We start from the raw sequence: 6,888 nt of genomic DNA, 5'->3' as shown, positions 1-6,888 counted from the left end.
TATGCTATAAAATGTTCTTGTCACAATTTTTACATAGGAGAGAGCAAAAGAATTATTGGAGAAGGGATTAAAGAACATATTAGAGATGTAAGAAAAAATACATTTACAAGCCCCTTAGCAGATCATTTTAATCAGGTACATCAAGGTGTGGTAGTGGTGCTGTGGTAGCATTGTCACCTCACAGCAAGATGTTGTCCCGTTCGATTCTCAGCTAGAGCGTCCTCTGTGTGGAGGCATACTTGAATGGGTGTGCCTTCGTTGAAGGTTGTGCGCCAAGGCTGGTAACTCGGCACATAAAAATCTACTACCAAATATTAGCGGACCGGAGTTCCGCTGTGGCGACCCCTAAACGGGATAAGCCGAAAGACACAACAACAACATCATCAAGGTGATTTTAGTGAATTGAAGGTAACAATATTAGAACAAGTAAAAACAGATTATATGGGTGAAGACACTATAAAATATACATTAAGAAAGAAGGAATCTTTTATATTAAAATATAATACTTTACATCCTAGGGAAATGAATAGCGAATGTAACTGGAAAAGTTACATAGAATAAGCTAGGATGTATGTATTTGTCTTTTTAAAAGTATGAAATGCATTTAATTGATTAATTGTTTAATGACATAATTGTAAATTAATTTAATTGATGTTAGATTTTATATACAAGCTTTCATTTTTTATATCATGAATTTACTCTGTAAAGGCTGTTTCAAGCCGAGGCGCTAAGTGAAATTTATTTCTGTGCTTTTAAGTTTTACGATATTTTATATTTGCTGTTCAAATAAAAGAACTTGGAGGTACTATTCCTGGTCATTTGTGGTACTAAAAAGCTTCCTGAATCTGTCCAATGCCCTGGAGTCCCTGTTAGGGGGATGGACAGAGCAGCTCTGCTCTGCCAGTTCTTTCTTTGTGGCTACCGGCACAAGGACAGCATCAACAGTGTGGTCTGTCCTTGGGAGGGGTAAGAAACATATCAGGATGACAGGGAATGGGTTTTACAGTATCTGGTTCCTTCCACACCCAGACAGAAACTAGATTTATAAGCTCATCATGTAGGGCAGTCACCCGAGACATAGATGGGCTGGACCCAAAAGCTTCCAGGAAGACTGACTCCTGCAGGGAGGGGCTATTGGAGAACCAGCTACTTTTTTGTTTGAGATGTCTCCGAAGAAGATGTCATCTGGTGGAGATCTGGGGGGACTCCTCCCCTTCATTGAAGCCTGTGTTTTTGTTGACAGGCTCCTGAAGGGAGTCTATGCGTCTCCTCTTGCATGTTCTCTTATGGGAGCCTCCACAGTGGGATGGTCTGAAGAGATGGGAAAGTCCCTGAGGGGGACTTTCTGAATGCTTGATGGGGATTGGCTGTCCCTCTGTGATAGGCCTGATGGGATCAGAGCTCAGACTGGAAGGAGTCAGGGCTGTAAGATCTAAAGGGGAAAGAGTAGCTGATTCCCTTGGATGACAGAAGATCCTCTCCACCACCTCAAAAGCAGAAGGACTGGGAGAAGCCGTAGCTGGTCACACTGGAGCCAAAGCTCCAGATACTAACATGCACCGACCCTGACCAGTCCCGTGTCTCGAAGGGGGGTTGGACTCAAGCTGTCTAATACCAAAGCTCCAAGGGGCAGGGATGCCTCTAACAACCTCGGAATGGAACCTAGTCACCCGAATCTAGCACCGACACTTTGGCTCCGAGACTCATCCTGGTCCAACAGAATCAGCGCCAAACAAGTCAGAGAAGCAGTCGGGAGTCGAAGATCTAGTTGTCTTCGATCTGACATTGTCAGTCATGGGTTTCTTGGATCCAAAAGCTCCAAAATTGCTGGATGGATTGGAGAATTAAAAATTACAGCATGAAAAGTAGAAGGGAGGTTTGCAGATACGATAGGTGATGCAGACAGGATAACCCCCTTCTGAATCTGAGCTTTCTTAAAACCTTTCAGTTTTTCTGACATTATGAAGAAAAAAAAGAAAAGTTCTACTATATAGATATATATATATATATATATATATATATATACATACACACACACACACACACACATATATATATATATATATATATATACATACACACACACACACACACACACATATATATATATATATATATATATATATATATATATATATACTGACTACCAACAATGGTAAGGAAAGAGAATACTCCCTCTACAGGTTAGGAAAAAGGTGAGAGAAGAGAAGGAAGGGTACCAGTAATGGTACTGACAGCTACCTTAGGTAGAAGTGGAAGAGAAGAGATAATAGCAGTAGAAAACCTAGCGCTATAGAAATCTCAGATAACTAGGTAAGGGAGGTTGGTGAAGAGAAAAAACAAGTTTTAGTGAAAAATGTAAGGAACTGACCTCACAAAAAGGATATGATGCCCAAAAAGCTCTTTGAGAAGGATTGGCATCTGAAGCAATTTGGCAGCAAAAGAAGCTGAGGTATAGCAGATTTACAAGGGCATTATGGGGAGAGGGTGGAGCCCCAGAGTTGGATCCAAAAGTATAGTAAATGCGGCCAAGTCAGATCCTAGGTCAGATCAGAGACCCCATTAGTTCAGAAATGAATGAAAAGGAAAACAGAACATTTGAAGAAATAATCTGTGCTGACTCTTCCACTGTTTCAGGAACAGATACAACCAGACAGAGACAGGGAGCAGGCTTAAGTCTGAAAATGTTATTGGCGTTGATAATGGGTGGCTTGAATGCACATAACAGGAAAGAATAGAATACGAGGACTGCCTGAATCCATGAGTGTGTGTGGGGTATCAACAGTAATAAAGGAGAAGCCATTCTAGACTTCTGTCTAGCAAATGGCTTGATGGTGACCAGCATAAGGTCCAGCAAGAGAGACAAGCACATACAAAAATGGCAAACATGCAACTCAGGTAGACTTTCTCCTAGTAAGGAATGGCCAGTGGAGTAGCTCAGTGATTGCAAAGTCATCTCCAGTGAAATAGTTGATCAACAGCATACAACGCTAATTGTTATAATCAGCTGCAAGCAGTGGTCAGACAACAAAGACCAGGCTTAAAACCCGGAAGTTGATTGGAGAAAAAGGACAATAGTTCAAGAAATGACTTAGGGCTACAGCACCTCAAGAAGAGGAAACAGGTGGAGATGAAGAAAGACAGCACCTCAAAATAGCATGTGTGAGGGCTACAGAACAGGTATGTGGCTGAGCCAGGCATAGAAATAAGGTACAAAAAGAAAGTTGGTGGCAGAATACAGAAGTACAGGAAGTCATCAAAATACAGAAATAAAAGAAAAAGTTGGAGATAAAAAAGAAGGCTAAGAGGGAATTCTGGATGGCTATCAAAGAGGCTAAGACAGTAGCTGCAATAGTGAAGAACAAGGCACATTTCTGGAATGTGACACAATAGATGGCACAATGAAACTATATCAGGTTGCAAGGCAAAGACAGGAAGATAAAGGAATGCCAGCAACAACCTGCTCACCAGTCCACAGAAATCAAAGGCAGATGGAAGGAGTACTTCCTTGCAGCTTCTGAATGAAGAAAACACTACAGAAGCTGTACTGCTAAAGAGACTGCCTACAATGAAAGAAGAGGAGCTCACCACAGAAGTAAGAACAGCAATAAAGAAAATGAAATCAAAGAAGGCAGCAGTCACAGCAGATATAATAATGATGTTGGGTGAGATAGGGGAGAAATGGCTCCTCAGGACAGTCATAGCAGTGTGGAGAGAAAGGCATATCCCAGATGACTGAAGAATAAGCATACTAGTGCAGTGTGTTTAAGGACAAAGTGGATATTCTTAACTGTGGGCAGTACAGAGATATCAAACGTCTATCACACTGCATGAAAGTCTGGAGGATGATTGATAAACGAATATGCAGAGTAGTAAGAAAGTAAGATGAGAGAAGAGCAGTTTGAATTCATATCAGGATGCGGCACAACTGACCTGATGTTTGCAGTGAAACAGACAGTTGAGAAAAATATATAAATGAGGAAAAGGTCCAACTGGGCATTCCTAGACTTGGAGACATCATATGACATTTCAAGAAAGTGGATTTGGGCAGTCCTGTAGTGATTCAAAATCCCAGAAAAATTGGCAGAATTAGTGCAGGCTATGTACAAGGATCCAATAACTCTTGTACAAATAGAGTTCAGCCTCACAGAAGGGTTCCCAGTGGGAGTGGGTGTGCATCAGGGTTCAGCTCTGAGTGTAATGCTGTTCATACTGGTGATGGAATACATTAGCAAACAGGTTGAAGGGGACAGCTTAACAAAGCTGCTGTACGCAGCTGATGTGGCAATAAAGGCAGACTCTGAGAAAGAACTTCAACAAAAACAGAGGAATGCAATACAAAACTGAAGGTACACGGGATGAAAATGAGAACAAATAAGATGGTTATTATGGCAGCAAATCAGGGAAATCAGAAGATGCAGATAACTGAGATAGAAGGGGAAAAAAAGAAGTTATGTACTTACCATAACGTTCCATCTGAGTAGGTACTTCATTTGTCTGCAACCTGTGGGTATCGGATCCGACCTCAGATCCGAGCCGGCAGCTTTCCAAGCTACAAGATCCGAGCTCCTAGCTCCTCCCCCCTACCCATAATCCCCTGCTATGTGCTGTATTACCTCAGATCGGTTTTTGCCCACTACACAGCTCCAAACCTCAATAGAGGGAACAACACCGGACCTACTCTCCTAACAGGAGAAAAAAAACTTAGGTGGTCAAAAGTCCCAACAAGGTTTGGGGGATGGCAGGGGGGGTCGGCTGCAGACAAATGAAGTACCTACTCAGATGGAATGCTATGGTGAGTACATAACTTCTTTATCTGAAGTAGTTACTTTATTTGCTCTGCAACCTGTGGGACAGAGTCCCCAGCTGCCTAGGAAAAACCTGGATGGCCTTTACGGAAGGATATTCCGAAGCACCGTGGAGCCAAAGGAAGCCCTACCTCTCGATATCATATCCAGCTTATAATGAGAAATAAACGTATGAGAAGAGGACCAGGTAGCTGCTGAACATATGTCGTCCAAGGGAATCCTGGACCAGAAGGCTGGTGAGGTGGCCATAGACCTCGTAGAATGAGCGTGAATTCCAATAGGATTCGGTTTGCCTGAAGATATGTACCCGTGAACTATGAACTGACAAATCCAATTTGCTACAGTCACTTTGGAAATGGCCTTACCCATGGCCGATTTAGCAAATGACACAAACAACTGGTCTGACTTGCGAAAATCTTTAGTCTTGTGCAAGTAAAAACGTAGTTGTCTGTGTACATCCAATTTATGCAATTTGTATTCCCCTCTATTCTGAAAATTTGGGAAGAACACGGGTAAATTTATTGACTGATTGATATTTGACTCCGAGGCCACCTTAGGTAAGAACGACGGATTAGTCCTGAGGAACACACTATCCTTGTGAAAAATGAGATAAGGATGTTTCATACACAATGCTTGAAGTTCTGAAACTCTTTTGGCTGAAGTAATGGCCACTAAAAAAGCCGTTTTCCAAGACAAGAATTTTAACGGTATCGAAGCCGTGGGCTCAAAGGGTGGGCCTGTTAGGGCTTGTAAGACTAAGGTCAAATCCCACGGGGGTACCACCACTTTCACAGGAGGCTTCAAAAGGAAAATGCCCCACAAGAAAGTTTTGCATAATTTTGCAGAAGCCAAGGATCCCATCTCCTACATGGAAATGGGAGATGGCTGCTAACTGCACCTTAACTGTAGAAGCACTTGTTCCCTGCCTAAAAATCAGCAACAGGAAGTCTAGAATAGTCAGAATAGGAACTGTAAATGGATCCTGGCCCCTGTCTTTAGCCCAGACGGAGAAACGTTTCCATTTGCTGTTGTAAATTTTCCTAGTAGCCAGTTTATGAGCCACGACTAGAATGGCCTTCACAGGAGATGAGATACCGGGAGTCCTTGCCATCAGTGGAACTGGATCAACCAAGCCGCCAGCTTGAGGTTGACCAGGTTCGGGGTGTGGAATCCTGCCGGATGTGAAATCAGGTCTGGAATGGGATCCAGTATCCATGGAGGAGTCACACTGCGAGAACGCAGGTAAGGGAACCAGATCTGGCGAAGCCAGAATGGGGCTATGAGGATAACTCTGCTCCCCAACCGACGGGCTTTCTGTATGAACTTCGTCATAAGTGGGAGGGGGGGATAAGCATAAAGTAGACCGGGAGGCCAAGCATGGACTAGAGTGTCTCTGGGATTCTCCCCTTCGGGGGGAAGCATTGCAAAGTACTCACTGCATTTTGTGTTTAATGGAGAAGCAAAAATATCGCAGTGAGGCCAACCTCATTTGCGGAAGATCTGCTTTGCAACTGATGGATTGAGAGACCACTCGTACGGCGTGAGAATCACTCAACTCAGTTTGTCCGCTAAAATGTTGGACCATCCCGGAATGTGCATTGCTACCAGAAAATGGTTGGTGGATATCACCCATTCCCAAACTCTCATAGCCTCTCGACAAAGGGGGTAAGACCTGGTTCCTCCTTGTTTGTTTATGTACCAGACTACTGACATGTTGTCCGTCTGGTCTGCAACAGTCCCCAGAGGCAGAAGGTCGTGGAGAGCTTGCAACACTAGAAGCACCGCCCTCATCTCCAGGACACTGATGTGCAAAGCGGTCTCTAGGGGAGTCCACGTGCCTTGGACGGTTCTGCCCAAACAATGTCCCCCCCACCCGAGGCAAGAAGCATCCGTGGTCAGCGTGGCTTGGGGGGGAGGAACGACAAAGGGTCTCCCCTTCCTTCAGTTCTGGAGCGTGGAGCCACCAAAGAAGGGAGTCCTTGCAAACTCTGCTCAGTGGAATCGGAGTACTCAACGGATGGAGTAGTAGAGACCACTGAACTTGAAGGGTCCACTGCAGAAACCTCATCCACAGACGAGC

The sequence above is a fragment of the Protopterus annectens genome, chromosome 1.part2 (genome assembly GCF_019279795.1).
Source record: "Protopterus annectens isolate FY-2018-M chromosome 1.part2, PAN1.0, whole genome shotgun sequence".
Classification (NCBI taxonomy): Eukaryota; Metazoa; Chordata; order Ceratodontiformes; family Protopteridae; genus Protopterus; species Protopterus annectens.
This window is presented reverse-complemented; position numbering follows the sequence as displayed.